General features: G+C 58.4%; 1 protein-coding gene across 2 annotated transcripts in view; it reads right to left on the bottom strand.

The window, feature by feature from the left end:
• Positions 1-24,228, bottom strand: part of PPP2R2C (protein phosphatase 2 regulatory subunit Bgamma) — a 101,915-nt gene that overhangs the window by 38,224 nt on the left and 39,463 nt on the right. The gene's annotated exons all lie outside the window — the stretch shown is intronic.

The raw sequence follows: 24,228 nt of genomic DNA, 5'->3' as shown, positions 1-24,228 counted from the left end.
ATAAGTAAATCAGAAAAAACTAAGAACTATATAAATCCATAGAAAGATGGGACATAAAAATGAGACTCAGAGACATGGACAAGAATGTGATGGTAACGGAGTGGGGGTGGTGGCGAGGAAGGAGAGAGAGGGGATGGGGGAGGGGAGGGGCACAAAGAAAACCAGATAGAAGGTGACGGAAGACAATTTGACTTTGGGTGAAGGGTATGCAACATAATCAAATGTCAAAATAATTTGGAGATGTTTTCTCTGAACATATGTACCCTGATTTATCAATGTCACTGCATTAAAATTAATAAAAATAAGATTTTAAAAAAGTGATCCACTTTCAAACAAACCTGCGGATCTGACCATGGCTCCTGGCGGACCCTGGTGGGGCACTTAGCCGGACTCACCCCCTCCTCTATGGCAGCCCCCCCCCCAGGTGACGGCAGCTCTGTCCCTCTGCTGGCTCGGGCCCCAGGCCTGGGGTCACCCTGACACTCCCCTCTGCCTCACCCTACTGGCTCAGTCTTCAGTATGTATCTATCCGTACTGAGTCCAACCCCTTCCCTGCCTCTCCCCAGACGGATGGCTGCAGCAGGCTCTCCTCTCTTCCTCCCTGCCCGGGGCGGCAGGCTGGCCTCAGCCCCAGGGGGAGGGCAGTGAGAGGGAGCCCACACCACAGCCTCCATGGCTCCCTGTCCTGTCTCAGAGATGTCTACAGCCACTGATGACCCACGATCCCTGGCGGCAGACCACATCAGGAGCCCAAACCTTCCCGCCTCTCCTGCACCTGCACGTGGACCCTAGCATGGCTGACCACCCCGTGCCGGCTAAACTACCCCCCCCCCCAGCCCCGACTCTGGACTGGGCGCTGTGATTTGCTTGGGCCTGCGGTGCACCAGCAGACAAGCCACCAGCCTGGGCCTCTGCCACCACCAGAAGGACCTACCCAGACTAGCCCATCAGTAGGGGGTGGGGAAGGAGGATGTCCGTGGAACAGGCCCCCCAGCCAAGCCGGCCCAAGGCAGGGCGCCGGGGGCCCAGACTAGCCTAGACCAGCAGAACCAGCGAGGAGTGATGACAAGTTTTCAGTGCTGAATGCCAGGGAGTTCCTGGGTTTTATCTCAGTGAAAGGTAACTGACACCCTCTCTCCCGGCCCCACGCCCCCCACGCCCCGCTCCCGACAGCTCCACTCCGACTCCGGGCTCCTGGCTTTTTCTCAAAAGCACTGGCTGCCTTTTGCCTCCAGAGCCTTCCTCTCCGCCCCAAGTGCTTTCCCCACTTTTATTCAATCAACGCACTTCTCTTTCCCAGTCAGCACCTGTCAGAGGCAGCCCCCGGCCCCCGCGGGCCTCCCAAGCCACAGGTACATGCCGGCTTTGGCGGGAAAGAACAGAGGAGAAAGAGGGTGTTTCGGAAGCAGGTGACAGGCTGGGCGCATTCGTGGATCCAGAGAAAAGCACATTTCATTAGATTTAAAAAGACAAGACAAGGAGAGCACCTCTCAGGGAAATGCCCCCTGAGTGGGGACCTGGGAAGAGGGTCAGGACCCTGGCTGCCTAACGCTGCCTTCCATGGGGCGGCCTGCCCCGGCCCCAGGACATGGGACACGGGACACAGGAGAGCCACATGCCAGAGCCACGCCCGCCAGTGCTGGCGTTCCCAGACGTGGACATGACATGGGTCTTGCTATCTCTACAAGCACCCCCTAAGGGGGAAAGAGCAGAAGATAACATTGTATATAAAATGTTCCTAATTATATAGACCAGTGATCACAGTCATGTTTAATAGCAAACAAAACCAAGCAGAGCTGGGAAAAGCCGCAAGAGAATTTTCCATCATGTTAGCAGAGGTTGGCTTCTGGGCGACGAAAATAAAAACATTTTTCCTTCTCTTTCTACTTTTTCTGCGCTTGCTAGGTTTTCTGTACTGAATGTAGATTCTAATAGCTCCACGGGGGCCTAGAATGAATATGCCAAAAATGGATGTATTTAATATATATGGTTTGATGAGGTTAGACATATGCATAATTTATATTATTTTTATGGAGGGAAATAACAATGCTATTAAATTAAAATAGCAGTTGTAACCATTGGTACCCAGAGCCAACGTGGTCCATAAATGCTGGGCGGTTACCACAGTAACCGGCACTTAACGATGGCGGGCAATTGACAAATTATATGTCAGGTTCATAGTCACTGCCTCCTCCGACCCTTCCAGCCCCTGAAGGAGGGGTGGCTAGGATTTCTACTGGCAGCTGAGAAGACCGAGCCTCCTGCCTGGCAACACCCCCCCTGAGTGGTTCGTGGACCAGCCAGAAGCCGTGGGTTGGGTCTGGGCTCCAGTGCCTCCACGGCTGTGTGGCCGTGGGCTGGTCACTGAACCGCTCGGAGGCTCAGTTTTGTCATCTGCAGCATGGGTACAGCTGCATCTGCCCCGGATGAGAAGCTCCAACGAGGCGATGGAGGAAAGAGGGTTTGGGAGGAAGGACCACGACCCCGAGGGAGGACCAACCACCAACACTGACTGCACAGAAAGCGAAAGCTCCTTCTCCTCTTGGCTTCTGGCCTCCGCAGAATTCGCGGTGACCAGCTGAGACGTGTGCGCCGTGGGCCCGTGGCTCAGCCCAACCCGTGCAGCTCTGCGTTCCTGACCACCAGCCCCTCCACTGCCGTCCTGCAAACACTTACAGAACTACTGCCGGACCTCAGGCCGGGGCCCTGCTTCCTCAGGCCCTGGGCTGGTGGGTGCTTAACTTGATTGTTACAGCAGGTGTCATCTAAGGGAAAATCCCAAGGAAGCCCATGCCGTCCTTACATAGTGAGTCCTCTCTCCTCTGCTGCAGCTCTGGGTGTCCCCCAAATGGCGAGGCGGAGTGGGAAGAGGCGGGTCGGGCCACCAGACAAGGAGGCACCGGTCAACCCCCTGGGACTGGGCACAGCAAACCCTATCAGTGAGGACACCAGGTTAGGGAGCCGGAGAGCCACACTGCCGATCAGCGTAGGCTCAAGAAGAAATGAGAAGTGCTGTCCCAAGCCACCAGCCCAGAGACTGGCCCACAACAGAAGCGAGAGCCAGGAGTGGAGTGAATGAATCCAGTGGGATGGAAAGTCAAAGATGGTGGTGTGGGCTGAACTATACCCCCCAACATCTGTGTATGCTGAAGTCCCAACCCCTGGCACCTGTGACTCTGACCTGTTCGGAAACAGGATCTTTGCAGGGGATCAAGCTAAGATGTAGTCATATTGGACAACAGTGGGCGCCTCTCCCAGGACTGGGGGCCTGATAAGAAGGCCGTGTGAAGACACAGGGACACAGACATGGGGGAAGGGCCACGTGACAACAGAGGCAGAGATTGGAGTGAGCGGTGCGCCTAGCAGCCAAGGAGAGCCAGGGCTTGCTGGCCACACCGGAAGCTGGAAGAGACCTGGAACAGCCTCCTCCCTGGAGCCCTCAGAGAACGCAGGGCCCCGCTGACCCCAGACTCCTGGCTTCCAGGAACTTTGAGCCAGTAAGTCTCTCTGGTTCCAAGTCACCGCGTTTATGGGAATTTGTCAGGCCTCCCCAACCAGCACAAGAGAAGGACAGCTGTGACAAGAGGCCATGCAGGCGCCAGCCCCGGGGGACACGGCTGCATCCCCAGCTGCGGCTGCCGCTGGTGCAGGTCAGCCCCAGGGGAGGAGGGTCAGCCCTTGGGCCTCAGAGACGCCCACTGTGCTGTCGTCAGGAGGGACGTATTCCAGTCCCAGCCCTGGTTCCTATGAGCCGTGTGACCTCACCCACATCACTCACCCTCTCTGAGCCCTGACTGTCGCGTTAGTAGAATGGGACCTGTCATCCCTGGTTGGCCACCGCCCTCCTAGGGTTTATGGGAAATTCAAACGCTCTGTGGACTGGGAAGTTCCCTGGAAACTCTGGCAGAGGCCTGCAAACAGGAGGGGAATTTAAATGCTCCTCAGAGGGCTCCCCTGCCCTGTTGGTCCATCACCGTCCGTCATCCTAAGTGCCACCGACACCATATAATGCACCGTCAGACGTCGGAGCTCACGGCAGAGAGGGGGCCCTCGGAAAGCCCGGCGCGACCGTGCTGGTGGGACCGTTGTAAATAATTAATATTGTCAGGCGCATCAGGGCTGATGAGGAAGGCAGGGGGAGAGGGGAGAGGAAAGAGGGGACAGCCTTCTGCTGAATGAAAGCTTGGTGACAGGCAGGAGGCACAGCAAGCCGGGCAGCAGCTGGGACAGGACTCGGGGAGCAGGTCCATGGGCATCTCTCTCTCTCTGGCTCCAGTGCCGGGCAGGACACTGGGGAAGGAGACGAGGGAGGCTGGCCCCCAAGGGTTCTCCGAGTCCGGGAGACAGGTTTCAGAGGGGAGAGCTGGCTGGGGAAGGGACGAGTTCAGGGTGGGGAGGCAGGTGGGGAGGGGTGGAATCCTAGAGGGCTTCCTGGAGACAGCGACGCACGCGTGGGGTCTTGAGGAGCAGGGAAGGGTGGCCCCAGACAGTGGCTCCCTGTGCCCACACCCCCTAGGAGGTGACTATGCAGCCCCTCTCATCCAGAGGCAGACCCACTGCCCCGCCCCCCATGACTCTGGGACGTGCTCTGGTCAGCGGACTGTGGCGGAAGTGAGAGGGTGTTTGTCCCAAGCCTAGGCCGTAGAGGTCTGAGCTCTGCTCTAGAAGGGTCCATGCTCTCTGCTGGACCCTTGTTCCGCATGGGACCAACCCCGGCTGGCCCGCTGGATGGTGAGAGACCACATGGAGCAGAGAGAAGCCTCAGCAGCCGAGGTATATCCCAGGCTGGTCTGCTGCCAGCCGAGCCCCCAAAAGAGGACAGAGCCCAGCAAGACCCGTGGAGACACCTTCCTGACCCACTACCACCTCATGTGCACAACTGAGCGTGGCCGGTACCTGAGAAAGCACCCGTGGAGCCCACGGACTCGGGATCTAAAGTACGTGAGTGTCGCCTGAACCCTCCGAGCTCTGGGGTGGCCGGCTGGGACGGAAGGGGACGCAGGGCACAGCCGTTCCTCAGCACCTAGAACGCCAGGCTCGGTGGGCTCCTCCCCCAGGTGAGAGGCGGTGGGCTCCTCCCCCAGGTGGGCTCCTCCCCCAGGTGGGCTCCTCCCCCAGGTAGGCTCCTCCCCCAGGTGAGAGGTGGTGGGCTCCTCCCCCAGGTGGGCTCCTCCCCCAGGTGAGAGGTGGTGGGCTCCTCCTCCAGGTGGGCTCCTCCCCCAGGTGAGAGGCGGTGGGCTACTCCCCCAGGTGGGCTCCTCCCCCAGGTAGGCTCCTCCCCCAGGTGAGAGGCGGTGGGCTACTCCCCCAGGTGGGCTCCTCCCCCAGGTGAGAGGTGGTGGGCTCCTCCCCCAGGTGGGCTCCTCCCCCAGGTGAGAGGCGGTGGGCTACTCCCCCAGGTGGGCTCCTCCCCCAGGTGGGCTCCTCCCCCAGGTGAGAGGCGGTGGGCTCCTCCCCCAGGTGGGCTCCTCCCCCAGGTGAGAGGCGGTGGGCTCCTCCCCCAGGTGGGCTCCTCCCCCAGGTGAGAGGCGGTGGGCTCCTCCCCCAGGTGGGCTCCTCCCCCAGGTGAGAGGCGGTGGGCTCCTCCCCCAGGTGGGCTCCTCCCCCAGGTGAGAGGCGGTGGGCTCCTCCCCCAGGTGGGCTCCTCCCCCAGGTGAGAGGCGAGGGAGGCATTTAAAAAGAAAGACGGTCCAGTCAGAGAGAACCTCTAAGCCGCAGCCCAGTTCTGCAGTCGGGCACGCACTCCCCTCCCCCAACACACACAAGGTGCCTGTCCACACTGCGCTGACCACAGTGCTGCCCTTCACGGGTCACTCAGACAGAGCGGATCACTCTCCAGGTCTCAGCTCAAGTGTCGCTCCTGGGAGGTGGGGGGCGCCTCCAAGTCCTCCAAGCCAACATCGAGCTCCTTTGTGTGTACGACAGTGTCTCATGCCAGGCCTGTGGCAGCACTGTGCACGGGGACAGAGAGGCCCCGAGAGCCGCAGACTCCGGCTCAGGGCCCAGCGTCGCCGCCGTGCGCAGCTCGTGTGGCCTGGAGCCAAGTCCCATCTCCCCGAGAAACAATTTCCTCACCCGTTAAAATAGGGACGATCTCTCTGGACTCACGCGGGGCCGTGGTGGGGATAGGGTTCATGTGCGGGGCAGGAAGCTAACATGGGGCTCCTCGGACCCCAGCTTCAGCAGAGGCACCGAAGGTGGGCGTCAGGACTGCTGGGGGAGCGAGTCCTGAGAACCGGGTCCGTGCATGGCCCTGGGAATGTGCGTCAGGACGTCGTGACGCCTCGGACCAGAACAGGGAATAGCAGTAACAGTCAGCGCCCTGGGGGGCGCCCTGTACTCTGGGTACAATGTCTATCTCTGTCAGTGGCTTTTAGTGTATTCGCTGTGTTATGCAACCATCCCCGATACCTAATTCTACACATTCCCATCACCCCGCAGAGAAGCTTGCACCCCACTGTCACTCTCCACCCCTTCCCAGCCCTGCGGATCTGCCCCTTCCGGACTTTCTCATAAAATGAAATCGTGCAATCTGTGGCTTTGTTCACGCAGCAAGCACCGTGTTTTCTCAGTTCACCCGGGTTGCAGCCACTGTCGGTGTGTCAGTCCTGTTCAGAGCTGCAGGGCACTCCCCCTGGGCCCACGAGGGTTTTAATGCCAGGCCCAACCCCCTTCCAGCAGAAGCCCAGTCCCCAGAAGAGGACCTGCAGGGGGCGGGGGGTACCTAAGAATGGCCCTGGAGCTCTGACCATGGCTGGCCCACCTCTGCCAGCGGAGGGCAGAGCAGGAGGCAGAGCAAGTGGGGTGCAGCACTGCCCCTCGGTGGGTGCCCCACAAAGGCTGGGGTACATGGAGGCTGGGGCCGCGGCTGCCAGCTCCTCCGGGCCAGACCAGACGGCCCCCGCTGAGTCGCTGCTGGCCCGGCCGGCCGGCCAGCGCAGAGGCAGATGGGCTTGGGGACAGGGGACTGAGCGGCTGTGGATGTGCCTGCGGTCAGCGGGGTGCGGTCAGGCTGCTGGCTCTGGTTCCAGGCCAGGTCAGATTGTGCTCGCAGCAGGCGTGATGCCCCAGATCCGACTCCAGCCCAGCCCTCCAGGCGCCACCCCTCAATCGGACCCCTGTGGGCCCTCACGGAGGTCAGGTGGCCTGTGGCCAGCCGCTACAGGTCAAAGTGAAGGGGACCGAGAAACGCCTGTTCCCCTCTTGTTTTCTTGAGCACAAGCTCCTGCGAGCCCCCGAGCACAGTCACCTGAGCTTCTCTCCCGTAGACGAAGACTCCCCAGGTCCCGCCCAGACCCACTGGATCAGAATCGCAGGAGCCTGGAATCCGCATATGAGGTGACGAGGTCTCCCGTGGTGCGCTGATGGGGTGGGACTCGGAGGTCCCCGCCTTAATGGCCGCCTGATTCCCAGCAAGTCACAGACACTCTCTGAGCCTGTTTCCCGATCTCTAAAATGGGCACAGCACTGCCATTTCAGGTTTGTGAGGCTTTCATGAGGCAACAAACAGCAAAGTGCCCGGCCATGGACAGCTGCTCAAAACCTGCTAGCCGCGTTTGGGACCGCATGGCTGTTAGGATGCACGCAGACCCAACCCCGAACTTCCCATCTGCATATTGAAAGGAAGTCGGGGAGGGCAAGAGTTCACCGATGAGACTGGGACAGAGAGGGTCTGAGACATGGTGAAGTTGCCACAGGGTCCTGACTTTGAATCCCACCCTCTCCTGGCTGTCCCTTCACCCCGCCGAGGAGCCTCAGTTTCCCCGTTTGTGTAATGGTGACGATGAGAGCTGCCATGCTGCTGGGTTCTGCACACGGCACCAGGCTGCCCTGGGCCAAGAGGAGGAGCCCGCCGCGGGGAGGAGAGGGGAGGCCTGGTGCCCGTCCAGACTGACCGCCTGTGTCAGGCAGCTGGCCTGGCCGGCTGCCGTCCTCCCCGTGCCTGGCTCCCGCAGGCCACGTCCTCTGCTCCGGCTGCAGCCAGTGCTCCAGACCCCAGCCGGCAGGCGGGCAAGCAGGGCTCAATGGCCTGAGGACAGGACGCCTTTCGGGCCTCATCACATCAGTGTGTCCATCCGACCCGTTGCCAAGCGGGCGTCTGTTCTCGGGGCAGGGGAGCCGGGGCTCAGGCACCGCGCGGGGGGCTGAGGTCATGGTTGGCAAGGCTGGCCGAGCCCGCCACCAGCCTCTCCCGCTCTGCCTGGGCCAGGCCACGGCCGCTTCTCTCCTAGAAGTCTGGCTGCCTCCTCTTTGGGTCTCCTGCCCTCGCCTGGCCCAGTCCACCCAGAGACCAGAGGCCTTACTGAGACGGAAACCTCAGTCCATCATGGTCCCCCCCGAAGCCTCCCGTGGCTCCCTGCTGCCCTCGCTGCCAGTACAGCCCCCCTTTAGCCAGCTCAGACTTTGCCCCCCAGATGGGGCCAGCAAATATCTACTGAGCACATACTAAGCGCCGGAGCCCGCCCTAGGCAACCAGGATGCAGAGGCGGCCAACGGGCAGTGTGCAGCCTGCCCGGGCCAGCACGCTCCGCACGCAGTGCATTGCCAGGCTCCTCCCTCCACCCTTCCTCGAGGAAAGGTCCCGGGTCTCAGCCTCTGGGTGATGGTCTGGTAGAGGAGGACAGCCATGCCTGTTAAGGGGTGACATGGGATGCAGGCATTGCCCAGGACACCCCCACAAGAGGGGCCAGAACAGCAGGGACAGTCCTGTCACCATCAGGGCTACGACTAGGTGGGCCAAGGATGAGGTGTGGCCTCGCCGGCAGATGGGCAGGGTCCCTCCAGCTCTGCACGGGCCGTGGACCGTCTGCAGCTCGACCTCTGGAGGCCCAGTACCCTCATCTGTGAGTTCCCTCATGACAGTGACTATGCAGGGGGACACTGCAGGCAAAGGCTTAACCCCGTTCAGATGTTGTGCTCACCACAGGACCCACTTCATGGGTGGGAGCTCCTTGGGCCACTAGGTTTCTGCCTTGCTTCCTGGTGGCAACAAATCCCAGCTGCCCTGGGTTCTCCTATCTGGGGCTCCAGGCTGCCTGGGTCCCTGGAATCCCAGCCAGTGAACAAGGAGCAGCTTGGGGGGGTGTTCCCTTCCAGGTCACCCTGGCCGCCCTGGTGGGATCTGGGTCCTGGGGAGGGGGTGAAGGGATGCTTCACACTCGACGAGAACCCACCACAGCTGGGCACCGGCTAGGAGCTTCACCCACGGGCCGCTTAACCCTCCCAGCAGCCCTAGGAGAGTGAGGCGATGTGCCATGTCCACGTAGGGAAACCGAGGCTCCAAGGATGGACCCTGTCCTTGTGCTGGGAGCAGGCAGCTTCCACGCCGGTTGGAGCCCGGGGCCTGTGCTCCTGACACCGTGGAGTGCAGCGGCGGGGCCCCCCCAGGTCCCCACTGCGAGATGGCCACGCACCCCCATGGACAGTCCCCGCACGCCTCCTGCCTGGCGCCCTGCACCCCGACCACAGCAGCCCCCCTCCTGCCCAGGACCTCTGCTCCCACACGAAGATGAGCAGACCGACCGAGGCGTCCTCAGGCAGGGCCAGTGGGCCAGCAGGCATGGTACCCTCCCTGCCCCGGCTGCTGTGGGTTCTCCGGCTCCTTTCCCGGGTTTTTTCCTGGAGACACAAACTTCCGGCCCAAGTGCGTTATTCAACAAGCGCTGAGCGGACGATGTCTGTCGGGCGGGGTCAGCATGGTGACCACTTCACATCTATGACCTCATTTACTGGTTGTGATGGCCTCCTAGGGGGGTAGGGAGGCATTACTCCACTGCCCTTCTAGAAGATCTGATCAGGGCAAAGACTTTCTCTCCACCTCCTGGACTCAGTCGATGGTGAGCGTAGAGCCCCACAAATGGATGCTGGGGCCAGAGCTCAAGGCGCTTCTGCAAACCTTCCGGAGCAGCCTTCAGGCTGCCTGCCTCGCCTCCGTGTTTCTCTTCCACATGTCTGCACGTGCCTCCCTGTGAGGCGCCGGGCACACCAGCTGTGCTGACGGTCTCCGCGATCTAGGACCAGAGATCCTAGACAGTTTACAGACAAAGAAGACGCAGTTCTTCCACCTTCCGGAGACCCAGGGTAAGGCCAGAGCGAGGAGCAGCAGCTTGAAGCTCAGCAGAACACAGAGCCCTAAACTGTGGCACATCCTGGTCCAAGCTCCCTGGTGAGCTGGGCTCGAGGGCTCCCCTCTGCTCTGCAAGGACCCGGGGGCCTGACAGCCGAGTGGCTCCATGGGCCACACCCCCAGAGTGGTGATCTGATGATGATGATGATGATGATGATGATGATGGCGGCGGTGGCGGCACATACGTACCTACTATATACCAGAACGGTACTACGTGCCTTCACACGTCAGGCGGTACCGTGGAATAGTCAACAGCACCAATATTTCAGCCAGAGGACGCTGGCTCAAGTACTGGCTCTGCCACTCAACAGCTGTGTGACTTTGGGCCAGTAACTCAACCTCTCTGTCCCTTGGCATCCTCATCTGTACGTGGAGTTGGATGCGCAGTATCACGTGCCTCACTGCTGAGAGGATGCACGGTAACGCGTGGGCCATGCTTAGAGCACCACCCGGGGCGTGGCCGTTGCTGCCCTTCTCATCTTGGGTCCACCTGCACCTGGGAGGGAGGGTTACGGGCTCCACTCACAGATGAGAAAACCCATGTGGGACGGCTGAAGCGCCCTGTGCAAGGGCCTGGGGCAGGTACTGGGCTTTGCCCCATGCCTGCCTGGCATCAAGCCCCCTATGCCGTTCACTTCAGCTGCAGCTCTCCACACAAGCTGTCCCCGCTTCCCCAAATCTAGAAGAAACCCCTCTTTGCTATTTTAGACCCAAGGTGAAAAGTCCAACGAGCTAGTCGGTGGAGAGCTCGGCTCTGACATCTCCCAGTTCCATATCCTCCTCCAACCCTCCCTCCCTTCCTTCTCTCCTTTCCTTTCCTCCTTTCCTTCCTCCCTCCTACTCTTTCATATACGACATGTGCTGTGCCTCCGCATGAGGCCAGGAGTGAATCAGACGTGGAGATCCCTGCCCCTAGGAGGTCCCAGTCTTGAAGGGGGAGTCAGGGATGCACCCAAGCACCACATGGTGTGGCCAGTGAAGGGGACATGGTGACTGTGAGGGCCCAGCTGGGAGATCAGGGGTGGCTTCCTGGAGGAGGAAGCGGCACAGAAGCTGAGTCGTAAAAGGTCAGCATGAGCAATAACACTGCCGGTGGGGAGGCGATCCAGGTGGGAAGGGGCATGCATGCGGTGGGCTGGAGCACCTGGTCCGGGGATGATGGCAGCGGAAGCCAGGGGAAGCAGATGGGGGCCTCAAACGCCTCCCCTTTGGGGGGCTCTGAACCACTCCCCTGAGAAAGACCCACCCGGTGAAGGAAATAACCTGTGCTCCCTTGCTCTCTTAACGAACTCACGGCTTCTAGGACCCGCTGGTAAACCGGGAGGCAGAGGAGCTGTGAGACCAGAGGAACCACTCTGGGCTAATTAGAACTGCAGCGCAGTTAGAGAACTTCAATTACCGCTCTCGGCAGGAAGGTGGCCCACATCTGGGGCCCGAGTAGGTCCACCAGGATGTCGCTCAACATGCAAGGCATTAAAAAGGGGCGGGGCCCAGAGCAGCCCTGCGTGGCCTAAAGGGGTGGATTGTTCCTCTGCGGGGTCAGAGCCTCGGAGACTGAAACTCAGAGGAGCCCGAGACAGGAGCTGGTTTGAAGATGAGGATGATCAGGACGATTCCCCTCCTCTTCCTGCGCTCTCCCGCCAACCCACAGTTTGATTTGATTAAAAAATATATAACAGAAACAAAATTGCACTTGAATCACAACTCTGTTTCCAACCGTGTTTAGTTTATGAGAAACGGGAACCCAGGTGAGGCTGCGGAGGTTGCCTGGCATCCTGGAAGCCATCGCTGTCCTCAATCAGGGCTGACGCCCTCTCTCCGAGCTCGGACTCTGCCCCTCTGCGTGAATGTTTAGTCTCCGGGATTCAACATCTGAGGGGCTCTCATCTGAGGGGCTACCCCTCTGCCCCCACCAGTGTCGCCAGAAAAGGCACAGCAGAGCGGGAGTTGGGGGCCCAGCTCGCTCCCAGGTCGCCACCACCTCGCTGTCCGACGTTGGCTCTGGCACTTGGCCTCTCAGGGTCTCAGTTCAGTCGTCCAAAAAGGGGGCAGAGGTGACTGGATCAGGAAATCAGAAATTCTGCAACTCCACAATTTCCCGACGTACCTACGGACGAGAGTTGCCTTGTGGAAGGCAGGAAGCAACCATTCCTTAGTGAGGCATATCCCAAATATGATATGGGCCATACTTATTCTATATAAAAAAAAAAAATGTGTTTCTTGAAATCAAATGTAATTTGGGCAAACTGTCTTTTTTTGTGGTTCGCTGAATCTGGCGACCCTATCAGGGAACAACCTATTCCTAAACAGACTAAGCAGTAATTCCAGCAGGGTAGGGGAAGAGAGGGGATAGGCGGCAGAGAGAGGGGTGCAGGGGAGGCCTCCCATCAGAACCTCTCTGACCAGTCCCCTCTGTCTGAGAACCAGTGAGCCAGGGAAAAGCAGACCTCACGATTTCCCAGCAGCACCTGCAGCGCTTGGGACACCGCGACTGTTGTATTCATCTCCTCATGTCACAGGTGAGGAAACCAAGCAAGAAGGGTTAAAGGAATTCCCCAGGTCACGGAGCTCCCGAGAAGAGCCGGGTCAGGGCGACCTCACAACTCTTCCTAACTCTCCCGCCTCTCTGTGTCCAGCACAGTACTGGACGCTGGCTCTTAGCAGACACTCCACAGTGGTTTGCTGAACAAATGAATGAATAAACTAACTAATGCACCAATGAATGGGTGAATAAAAAGAAAAGAAGAAAGGAATGGGGCGAGGAAGGAATGAATGAATGCCACAGGGAGGATAAGCCTTCTCTTCCAACTCAGAGGCAAAAGGAAAATCCCCAGTTCAATGACGGGAAGGGATCCCTAAGGGTAACCCCACGAGGGCAGTAAGGCAAACACTTTCATTACTGTTTATGGCTTCCTGGGCTCATTAGCAAATCCCCAGGCTTGGGGGGGGGGCAGTGTGACAGGGGAGGGGCTGGACTTGCTCTGGGACACACAGGAAGGTCCAGGTCTGGGAAGCAGTGGCCTTGAATCCAGATGTTGACATGACAACATCAGGAAAACCTCATTTGCAAACCCAAATTAGTGCCATCCTGATGATCATATAAAAGAAGGATGGGTAATAAAAGTGAGCTGTGAACAAGCATGGTCACGGTAATGGCCTCACCGAGGAGCCCGGAGAACTCATGAAGGAAGGTTTCTGTCATCGCAACCCAGGTGGTGACTTACGGATGCGGCTCAGTTCTTTGCTTTGTATCCTGGTAGGAGTCTCTGTTTCCCTTAGTTTATCTATCATCATCCTCATTAGTAACATAGAGGCCCATGATAGGTATATAAATACAAAATCATGACCGTTACAACATGATGATGAACTTTAGCGTTTACCAGTGCCGTGCTGAGCCTGGCCCTTTTCCGAACGCATTATATGTGTTACCATATTTATTTTTGAACCATTTAAGACGTTCTTGCCTGTTCTGTCATCTTTCGATTTGCTTCCCTGAGAGCATCTGAGATGCTTGTTTATCAAGTTTGCCCGCATCTGGTCCTGGCCAAAGTGATTTCAACCCCAGCCGACTTGGGCCAGCATTGCCCTTTACACTGAGAAATGATGTTGACTATTAGTTTGCCGCTCATAACCCATTAGTATTGTATGCATTTCAGGTATGTGTACTTGAGAAAAATAAAACCATCTCACCCTCCTCATATCTTCATTCTTACTGTCAAAATACTAATGTTTCACTGTGGTGGGCTGGATGGTGGCCCATCAAAAGTTGTGTCCAGGCCCTGGCCGGTTGGCTCAGCGGTAGAGCATCGACCTGGCGTGCGGGGGACCCGGGTTCGATTCCTGGCCAGGGCACATAGGAGAAGCGCCCATTTGCTTCTCCACCCCCCCTCCTTCCTCTCTGTCTCTCTCTTCCCCTCCCGCAGCCAAGGCTCCATTGGAGCAAAGATGGAAAGATGGCCCGGGCGCTGGGGATGGCTCCTTGGCCTCTGCCCCAGGCGCTAGAGTGGCTCTGGTCGTGGCAGAGCGACGCCCCGGAGGGGCAGAGCATCGCCCCCTGGTGCGCAGAGCTTCGCCCCTGGTGGGCGTGCCGGGTGGATCCCGGTCGGGCGCATGCAGGAGTCTGTCTGTCTCTCCCCGTTTCCAGCTTCAGAAAAATACAAAAAAAAAAAAGTTGTGTCCACACCCTACTCCCCAGAACCTGAAAATGGTGTGTTATTGGTAAAGAGGGTCTTTGCATTTGTAATCAAGTCAAGGATCTCTAGATGAAATCACCCCTGACTATCTGAGTAGACCCTAAATCCAATGACAAGTGTCCTTCGAACGGACACCCAGAGGAGAGACACAATGAGGAGGAGGCAACATGACAAGGAAAGGCAGAAACTGGAGTGATGTGGCTGTGAGCCAAGGAGTGTGGGTAGCCTTGTGAAGCTGGAAGAAGCAGGGACGGATTCCTCCCGGAGGAGGGGGGCTGCAGAGGGAATGTCGCTCTCCCTCACCGGGATTTCAGACTTCCAGCCCGCAGAACTGCAAAAAATAAAAATAAACTTGTGTTGTTTGAAGCCACTGAATTTGAGGCAATACATATGGCAGCCCCAGAAGACAAGTACCCTCGCTAGTCAGAAATGTGCACTGATGGTGGTCTGCCTACCTCAAGGGCCCAGCAAAAACAGGAAACAGGGTCAGGACCAATAGACTTAATCTCCCGAAACGCCGGTAGGTTTTATGAGCATTTACTGGGGGGAAACGCAACATTCTGGAGTCGGGTACTCTTCGACGATAAACCAAAAAGTCCTTCAACTACTTTAAACTCTTCAAAAGTGGGTAGAAATACATTCAAAAGGACATAGAGCAAAGTCACCCTTCAGAACCGGGCTGCCCAGTACCAGCCACACGTGGCACAGCACCCTTGAATGGGGCTTGTCCGAACTGAGAGGTGGTGTAAGCATAAAATACATACCAGGTGTTAAAGATCTGGTGTGAAAAACAGAATGTGAACTATCACACTAATGATTTCAATATTGATTATACTTTGATCATACTTTGGATATATAAATTAATTCTCAAAGCTAACTGCACCAATTTCTTCCTACTTGCTCAACGTGGCTACTAGAAAACTTAAAATTACACATGTGGCTCCCATGACATTGCTATAACTCAGCACTGATTTAGAGAATGCTGAAAATTTGATGATTATTGGGAATTCAAGAATTGTGTGTGCCATTTGGCTGCTTAAAATATTTTATATGGCACCCGAGAACCCCAAAAGGATGCAAACACACCCAGAAGGGATCAAATGTTAATTAAATAAACTGATAAACTAATAGCAGATATGATTTATTGCCCGGGACCAGCTACATCAGGGTTCTGTACCACATGACCACACTTCCACACTGTCCTCAGCTGATTGGATCAAGCGGCAGACAATCCCCTGTCAAGGCAGCCAATCATCAGGCTGGCCAGAGAGCTGAGCCAATCATGCTTCTCCCCCAGGGATCTGGGGTGGGAATATGGGAGTAGTTCAGAAAGTGTACGGATTCCTAGAGGTTTTGAAACAGGCAAGCTGAGGTCCAGAAACATGGTAATTACAGGGGTGCTTGTTAAGAATTCAGATTCTTTGGCCCTATCGCCTGGAAGGCTGAGTGGGGCCTGAGAATCTGTGTTTTATTTTTATTTATTTTTTTAAGTAAGAAACAGGGAGGAAGAGAGACAGACTCCCTCATGCACCCTACTGGGATCCACTCCACTAGCCCCCTACTGGGCGATGTTCTGCCCATCTGGGGCCTCCGTTGGTCTGCAACTGAGCTATTTTAGCACCTGAGGCCTCAGTGCCCAGGGCTAACTTGCTTGAACCATTCAAGTCATGGCTGAGGGAAAGGAAGAGAGAGAGAGAGAGAGAGAGAAAGGAGAGGGGAAGGGGTGGAGAAGCAGATGGTCACTCCTCCTATGTTCCCTGACCAGGAATCAAACCTGAAACTTCCATATAGCAGCTGACACCCTACTGCTGAGCCAACTGGCCAGGGATGGGAATCTGTGTTTTAAACAAGCCTGAGTGTGTTGGCTACAGGATGTCTGTGGGTCACACTATGAGAGACCCCAAGGGCAGCTGCAGGGCAGCGGCTGGTGGGTAGAGGGGAGGCTGGAGCTTGGGGAGCGGAGCAGGGGTGGCTGCCCTGGCTCAAGCTCAGGTGGCAGGAGCCAGCCAGGGACATCACTGTCTCAGGGAGAGGATCACAGGTCACCCTCACCACAAAGCCCCCCATTCAGTGTGGCCTCAGTGTGGCCTCCTGGAGAATTGGCCAGTGGGTGGCAGGCACTCCCCACTAGCCTGGAGCAGGCGGACCCTGCACACCCTTCATTTGGCATCTGTCTGATGAAAACTCCATTTTCACCTCCACCTGAAGCCCTCTCTGGTTTCAGAGTTTAAGGAAATCTCTCAAGAAGCTGTTTACAGCAAAGAGCCAGCCTGGTGTCACCATCTAACCCTGACATGTGTCTCTCCCTCGGATGCCCTTAATTATATAAACAGAGGGTGCAGCTCCGCACCCAAGCAAGCTGGCAAGAGGTGGGCACACCTGCTGAGAACTGGGCTTCTGAGACTCAGGGCCACTTTCCAGGGGGCCCAAAGGCAGAAGCCCACCTGGCAGCATCCCCAGCCTAATGAAGCTGCACGGAAACTGTAATTATACCAGCTCAGGAGCCCGGGCTGGGTGCTGGGAGCAGCCCGGGTGTGCTTGTTCCCGCAAGGCCTAATGAAGCATCCCATGTTCCACAGCCATGTGATTTAATTAACCCTCCGCTCCGGGTGTGCCCCAGTCACCCCTGTCGAAGGAGGGGACCCCGGCCCGACTTGGGGAGCAGCAGGAGTGTGTACTGGGAGAGGGGAGATCGTGCACCAGCTAGTGAGGTGGCAGGAAGGAGTATGACGTGTGAAGGAAGGGGCCATTGAGGGGAGCATTCTGGCTAGTTCACAGACAGGGCCTAATTGAACGTAAGGTAGCGTGGCGTATGGAGAGTCAGACAGATAGGGTGACACCTGGCTCTGCCACTTACCACCTGAGGGGCTCTGTTTAGTCACCCTTTTTCAGACACCCTTACATGGGGTTCAAGTCTTTCCCATACACCTCACTGGATTCTCACACAACCCTGTGGAGTTGGGACTGCTGTTACCCCCATTATAACGATGAGGAGACTAAAGATCAGAGAGGGCAAGTAAAGCGTCCACAGTCACACAGCCAGGAAGTGGTGAGGAGACCAGACCACTTGTGCTCCTCACCAGCAGGCCCATGATGCCCACCTAGCAGTGCTGGTGTGACTATTAGCATGGATGGCATGATGCTTGGCGCAGGACCTGGCGCAGCAAGGAGGAGCCTGAAGCAGGTCCTCTCTCCCGGCCCCTTTCAACCTTCCTCCGTCCTTCCTCCTAATGCACCCCCGCCCCCCACAAATGATGTGCCTCCCTAAACCAGCCGCACTCTTTTGAGTCTCCACATCTGTGTCCCTGCTCCTCCTGGGCCTTTTCTAACAGCCCTCCCTCCTGGAGCCTCCACCACTCACCTCGGCTACGTGATCTTAAAGATTTCCCGCCGCTTCCCCAAAGAATAAGCACAGTGAACACTCGCGCGTGCGCACGCACACACACACACACACACACACACCGGTGGAAGCTGAACCCCCTCCCCGTTTCTTCATCTCCTTGGGGTCAAAGCCAGGGCCTTCAGACGTGAGGACGTGCCCGCTTCTACGGCTGATGAAGGCCCAAGGTGACTCCGGCAAAACACACCTCAGCCCATCATTAAGTTTGCCGGGGGTGGGGGTGCTGCTGGGAGGCCACGGATACCGGCCTCGGCCTGGTCATCAGGGTCAGAACCTGACGTCACTGGGTGAGAACACCCGGCGGTGGCCGTCTCGGCCCAAGCCAGGACATGCGCCTCGCTTCCTGTGATAACGGCAAAAGCAGACTCGGGCCTCCGCCGCCAGCTGGTGCACGACCTGCACTTTCCGACTTAGACGCCCCCAACCATCCTCTCGCTGGCAGGTGGGCAAACGGAGGCCCCGAGAGGCAGAGTGACTGGCTTGAGATGACAGCCAGCTGATCTCAAGTGACGGAGCTGCCTGCCCACCCAGGACCGGCCAGCTCCCAGTGCACCCCCTGAAGGCCCTGCTCACGCCTTCCTGGTCCTCCTTCCAGCCCTGCGCACGACTGGCTCACACGCCCTCACCGGAGCCCGAGTCTTCTCACAGCTCCGCAGTCAATGCCACGCTGCCCGCCTGTGGCCAGTAACACAGCAGCGGGAACCGATCTATAGAATTTAAGCTCTGGACTACATAAATTCTGTGTGTGTGCACGTGTGTGTGCATGGAGTGTGTGTTTTCACAGATAGATACATGTTCAAAGAAACCAAATACTGCCAGTGTTTCTGCTCCTGGCTGGAGCTAGCTGGTCTGAGCGAGTCAGTGGCAGCCGGAGGCAGGGCAAGTCGGGTTTGTTCAGAAGCGCTCCGCCTCATCCTCGCCCACGTGGGCGACCTGAGCCTGGTGCGCAGATGCTCTGTCCACATGCAAGGCGGGGATGCGGGTGGAAATGAACAGGAGCCCTCCCTCCCACAGGCACCTCCGTTCCCCACTGCGCTGAGGGCAGTCGGACAGACAGCAGGAGGCCGGTGGGGGGTGGGCACCAGGCAGAGGCTGCAGCCCCTCTTGTCCTCAAGGGCGGCATTGACATTACCCATCACTCAGGAAGCGCACTTCACAGTCGACACTGAGCGCCAGCATCTGACTCTCGTTTTACCACATCAAAGAGCCCCGCAAGACGGGCAGGGGCTCCTCCTATTGTATCAGTGGGGAAACCGAGGCTCAGAGAAGCAAAGGGGAAAGGAAAGGAAGCTTTGGTGAATGCCTAACGTTTTCACAAGGCCCTGAGCTGGGTGTTTCCTGACGTGAGGCTCCCCGGTGTGGAGGAAGGGTCGGGGAACAGAGAGCCCAGTAGAAAGCGCTACGCCTCCGCTCTTTGGCTGTGCAACCTCAGGACAGTCGCCTAACCCCTCTGAGCCTCAGGGGCCTCATTTGAAAGCCCAGATGAAAACACCTCCCTCCCAGGGCTGTCTGTCAGTGCTCAGGACACAGCCTTAGCTTCCTTCACTGGTCCGTTCCCCTTGACGCTGAGCCAGGGGGTCGGGCTCCCGGTTGTGGCAGGAAGCATCTCACTCACACTCACAAGGACGGGACAGGGTGGCCACTGCAATAGATGCAGGCATCTTGGGGACAGGGCCATGGAATGCCAGAAGAGTGGACCAAGAGCGCTGTCCTCTCACAGAGCTGGTGGGTCACGCTCCCTTTGTCCTCACGGTCAGACACCTGCCGCATCCCCCTCCCCCGGAGGTGAGCGTCCGGGGCCCCTGCCAGCGGGCTCCAACCCACCACCGCCAGCCAGTCTGCCATTACCGCCCGCATGGGGGCTCAGAACCCTCCAGAACGGCCCACGACGCATCTCAAGGTCAGACTTCCAGCTGTTTAAACCCATTTGCATTTGGCAGACACACAGCATCTTATTTTAAAGGCAAATGTGTGCCTGCTCTACTGTGTCTGCTTAGGAAAAATAATGCAGCTCAATAATGCGTGCCCAAGCTGAGGCTGGAGCGTGCCGGGCCCCGGTGACAGCGACACTCCACTCGGGGAGCGTCTCCATGCCCTCCATCCCGAGCAGAGGCTGGGCAGCAGCCGAGGGCTTTGAAGAGCTGCTGACGCCCAGAAGGGCACCTGAAGGTCACCCAGTCTAACCCTCTCTGGTGTCCTCTCTCTATGCCCCTCCCCCCAGGAGATCTCCAGCCAAGACTCTCCTCTCCTACCTCCCGTGACGGGGAACTCACTACCTCCTTGGACAACCCATTCCACTTCGAGGTAGCCGTGGTGGGGAGAAGCACGGCCCCGGTCTTCCCCCTGCTGGCTTCCCCTGTGGCCCAGGTCTGCCAGCTGGACTCACACGAAGCGTCCAGCTCCTGACCCCACAGGACAGCGACGAGGACCGGCATGTCCCGTAGAGTCTTTCTACTCGGGCTTCTCACCAGCCGCGTGCCTCGAACTGAGCCCACCGTCTTCCCAAACAGACTCTGCCCTCCACCTCCTCCGCCCGTCAACCCAGCCTTAGAGCTGGAGTCAGCTCAACGGGGGCCCCCTCCCACCTCCTTCGCCACAGGACGCTGACCAGGACACTGCCGCTAGTAGGCTGCCTGTGTGTCCAGCCCTGGGCTGGGTGCTTTCCATGCACACAACAGACCACCCAGCCGGGATTTGCTCCCATTTCACAGAAGAGAACACTGAGGTTCAGAGAGGTCATACGACCTGACAAAGCCACACAGCTGCCAAGAATAGGAGCTGGGATTCAGAGCCAGGTCTACCCCACAAACACGCCTCAGCCAATCCAGCCACAAGGCCTGTCCGTTCTGACACCGGGACGTCCCTTGTCATGATCCTGAGACCCCGCAGCCTGTGCCCAGCTCTGCACCCAGCGGTACGGCCTCCAGTCCCGCCAAGCCCACCCTGCTCCAGCCTGAGCTCTGCCGATCAGCAGACTGGCCACTGCTCCAGGGTGAGGCGGGGGAGCTGGCTGAGCCCCAACACCGACACCCCATCCAGGCCTTCCTGCTCCCCCGCCCCCTCCTCTGCCCCGGTCACATCGGCCCGCTGGCCACGCCTGGGCTGCCAACATGCCTTCCAGCTGCACAGAGGCCAAGTGGCAGAGCCGAACCCTGAATCCAGATCCTTCCGTTTCTGAAGCTTCTGTGCTCCTACCCCTGGACCACTCTGTCACCACCCCCAAGACGGCCGAAGCCATTTGTCAGGAAAGGGGAACTGGAGGAGACACTTCTCCCAGAGTCCCACTGTCCCTCCACGGGGACGCTCTCCCCTGGGGACGCTCCCCTCCTTGAGGGGGTGGGGGGTGACTCACCCGGTGCCTCTGGAAGGAGGGCCGGGCCGCAGAAACCAGCCCCCGCTCCCGGGAGCTCAGCGCCCTGGAGAGCCCGCTCTGCTCCACCCGGCACCCCTGCCTGGGTCCGGGGGTGGGCGGGCGTGCTGGACAAGTTCTGGCCTCGCTCTGAGAGCAGCCCCTTTGGCCGATACACCTAGGCCAGGTCCTCCCGTGTCCACAACGTGGAGCCAGCACAATCTGCCTTCGGCTCCTGTCACGTGGGGGTCAGCCCGAGCCTAGGGTGCCCTGGAAGGACATTACAAAGGGATGTGGAGGGGAGGGAGGGAGCGGAGAGGGCCCGTGGGGGGTGATGGTGGCCATAATGCTTTTGAGCAAACAGGAAGGAGAACAAGAAGAGTCTGGAGACAGCGGCTCCATGGACTAGACTTCCCCAGGCTGCTCCTCGGAGCCACATTAATGAAGGGCGTGGCCCTTGCCCCCATTCCACTGCCCTTCGGCCTCGTGACTCTTATGAGAAACCCTCCTCTCCGCGCTCCTGGCCTCTCCTCTCTGTGACCTTGGTTTGCCCTCTGGATGTCACCCTTCCTCCTCCCTGCACGATGCTGAGGAGACCTCCAGGCTGCGAGGCCCCAGGGGCAACTGACTGGGAACGTTTCCAGGGCCCAGCCCGCCAGGCTCCCTGTGCACGAGGCTCTGCTTCTGGGTAAACACATTCTCCTGCAGACACTCTGGGGGAGGGGCGCCCCAGGGACCCCAGTCCACGGCCCTGGCCTTGCACAACGATTCAAAGATGCCACCTCGCCGAGGGCAGTCGAAGAGGCCTTCCTGGGGAAGGGCCTCCTTAAGGCCGGAGAGCCTGAGTAAGGATGGGGTCTGAGCAGTGGTCCGCCTGCCCCGGAAGCGCGAGGCGGGGCTCAGGGTGAGGCGCGGAGGAGTCACCGGCCTCCAGGGGCAGCGAGCCTGGCACAGTGGCGTCCTTCAATCCAGCTCCCTGAAATGACGGAGGTTTCCCTGAGCTCTGGCCAGTGTGACCTGACCGTCCACAGCTGGGGCCAGGCCTTGAGTGAGCAGTGACTCGGAGGGGGAGGAGCAGGCAGGAGGACCAGCTGGGTTTCGGTTCTGCCCTTTGCCTGGCCTTCTAGCCTCAGGTAAAGCCTGTTTCCTTATACTATATGTGAATTGGGGTGACCATAGCAACCCTTGGACATTGCCAGGACGGGAAGGACCCACGGGGCAGGAGACAGGAACCCACCCTGGAGGGAGAGAGGGCGCGACACACACACCGGAGCCTGAACAGCAAAGCCTGCGCCCACCTCGCCCACGCCCACGCTCAGGAGGCGCGCAGGGAGGGCATGCCGTGCCCTCCTGGGGGGAGGCCGGTCGGCAAGGCTGAGACGCTCCCCCGGGGCCGCACAAGCTGCCAGGAAGCAAGGCCGGAATTCAAACCCAGGCCGGCCGGACGGCCAACTCCATGTTCCCAGCACCAGTTCGAGCTGCTCTCAGAGGTCGTTTCCATTTTTCTCAGTCCTGCATCTCCGGGGCTGAGCCAGGTCCACACCTCTGCTCCGCTGGGGCTGGTGGTGCTCAAACCGAGCCCCGGCCTGGACACCGGTCAGACACATGGCAGCCTGGCTGACTCCCCTGTTATCACTGTGCAGGATGACTCAGCAGAGCACTCGCCCCCCCCCCCCAAGGGACAAGGACACCATGGGAGTCACTGTGACAACAGAGGGAACACAGAAGCGTACTCAACCCAGAGAGGGCTTCCAGAAAGGCTCCTTCATTCTTCAAACAAATCTCCCCTGGGCCCCCACCATGAGCCAGGCCCTGTGCCCCGCACTGGGGGGGAACGTATGGACAGGCTGGTCATGAAGACAGGGAGGCCCATGCCGACCTAGCACTGTCCCTGTGGCCTTCACTCAGGAAAACCAGGCACACTCCCTCTGACAGGTGAGAAAACCATCACCTGGGGGCCCCAACCCGCTTCCCCGCCAGCAGCCTGTGGCCCCACGGCAAGATCCACGGCCATTTGGCCTGATGCGTGTGGTTGGGGCTCCCTACAGACAGAATCAAAGCCTCGAGGCAAACTGCAGCCCGTGGGCCAAATCCAGTCCAAGATCAAGAACATTTTCCGCCTTTTTAAAGGGCTTTGAGACAATGATCATGCCCCTGTCTTCACAACAAAGCAAAGAGAAACACGCAGCAGCCCCCCTGAGCATGTCGTGCCAAGTCTAAAACGTTCCCTCTGGTTGTTTACGGAAAACGGGTCGCTGCTCCAGCCCAACACCTCGCTCTGCAAGGACGAGAATTGGAGTCAGAAAGGGGCTGGGCTGCGTCCTTCCGGGCCTTTGTCTCCTTTCCCACCACAAATGCACAGGCTCATAACTGCAAAAATGAATTCTCGGTTCTGGAGGCCAGAAGTCCAAAGTCAAGGTGTTGGCAGGTGGTTCCCTCTGGGGGGGAGAATCCATTCCAAGCCTCTCTCCCACCGTCTCACCCCTTTCTCCCCGCAACCCCGGCCACTCCTCGGTTTGTAGACTTGTCACTCTGGTCTCTCTGCCTCAGTCCTCATGTGGCCTTCACCCTGTGTGCCTCTGTGTGTCCACCTTCTCCTGATAACGGCACCGATTGGATTCAGGGCCCACCCAATCCAGTATGCCCTCATCTTAAGTAATTACATTTGCAAAAGGCCCTGTTTTCAATAAGGTCATTTCTGGAGATTCTGGGTGGACATGAATCTGGGGGACACTGTTCAACCCACTGCTGTCTGAAGCCCACAGTTTTTTCCACCCGTGAATGCTGCCACCCCCCGTCTGGAGCACTGCCTTATCAGGGGTGTGGACACTTCTCTTTCTCTCTCGCACGCACACACACACATTCTACTCCGCGTGACAGGTGGGCACGACTTCCCAAGGACAGGCTGTGCAACCACACGCAGGCTGGCACGCAGCCATGACAAATGGCTTGTGTCTTGCCAAGGCCCACTGCCAAGGTCTCTCCTTCCACAAGAACGAACCACCAGTGATAAAGGTGAGAAAAAGAGCATTTGCTGTGCGTGAATCAAGAGCATCTCCCATCAGCCCAGTGGGATTTGCAGCTGCCCCCTGGCCTGGTCTCAAGGACCCATGTGATTTTTCTGCAAAGTGTCCGCCACAGCCCTGCCTATGAGCCCCAG

This window comes from Saccopteryx leptura, chromosome 5 (assembly GCF_036850995.1).
Source record: "Saccopteryx leptura isolate mSacLep1 chromosome 5, mSacLep1_pri_phased_curated, whole genome shotgun sequence".
In the NCBI taxonomy this organism is placed as follows: domain Eukaryota; kingdom Metazoa; phylum Chordata; class Mammalia; order Chiroptera; family Emballonuridae; genus Saccopteryx; species Saccopteryx leptura.
Note: the sequence above shows the minus strand (reverse complement) of the source record. Positions and strands in the feature narration are given on the sequence as shown.